Source organism: Nestor notabilis, unplaced genomic scaffold (assembly GCF_000696875.1).
Source record: "Nestor notabilis isolate BGI_N333 unplaced genomic scaffold, ASM69687v1 scaffold30592, whole genome shotgun sequence".
Lineage (NCBI taxonomy): Eukaryota > Metazoa > Chordata > Aves > Psittaciformes > Psittacidae > Nestor > Nestor notabilis.
Window position 1 is genome coordinate 25,858 of NW_009920384.1, and position 878 is coordinate 26,735.

At 50.8% G+C, this 878-nt stretch overlaps 1 protein-coding gene across 1 annotated transcript in view; it reads left to right on the forward strand.

Moving 5' to 3' along the window:
• Positions 1–878, forward strand: part of HAL (histidine ammonia-lyase) — a 14,661-nt gene that overhangs the window by 10,245 nt on the left and 3,538 nt on the right. The window lies entirely within an intron of this gene.

Genomic DNA, 878 nt, shown 5'->3' on the forward strand with positions numbered 1-878 from the left:
GATCATCTCCTTTGACCTGCTGGTCATGCTTCTTTTGATACAGCCCAGGATACGGTTGGCTTTCTGGGCTGCAAGCGCACACTGCCAGAGCACTGTGAATGCAGACTTCATTTGCTCTCTTCTAAAGAGCAATTCTCAACTTCAAATTGTTTTTGGATGGTGCCTACAGTCCTTCCTGCAGCCAAATTCCCCTTGCTTTTGAGTACAGCTTGAGAGACTTACTCCAGGTCTTGCACCTGGCTTTCAAAGCCGGAGTTGCTCCCAACTTGGGGGTGTGTGCGCTCAGAGGAGGGACATGGTCAGCCTTGTAGCAAGGCAAGGAGAGTGGGACAGGATTTGTATCATGCTCCTGCATCTTCTGGTAGAAAGCTTTGCAAGTGCCTCCGGTGTGATGTGAAGAGACCAGATGCTGGTCTCTAGCTCTCTTATTGAAACCAGGGGAGGGGCAGTGTCTGTGATCAAAAACAGAGGAAACCAAAGCTCTTTACAAAAGGTGGTCTTGGAGTAACAGGCTGTCCTGGGTTCAGCTACAGCAGTCATTTTTTTCTCCTTCTTAGTAGCTGGTGCAGTGCTGTGGTTTTGACTTTCAGTCTGGGAACAACGCTGATAACACCGATGTTTTTAGTTGTTGCTCAGTAATGTTTACTCTGAGCAAGGACTTTCTCAGTCTCATGCTCTGCCAGAGAGGAGGGGAAGCCAGGAGGAAGCAGAGACAGGACACCTGACCCAAACTGGCCAAAGGGGTATTCCATACCACAGCATGTCATGCCCAGTATAAAAACTGGGGGGAGTTACCCGGAAGGCCCAGATCGCTGCTCGGGTCGGGCTGGGTATCGGTCGGCGGGGGGTGGGCGGTTGGGGCCTCTTTCCTTGTTATT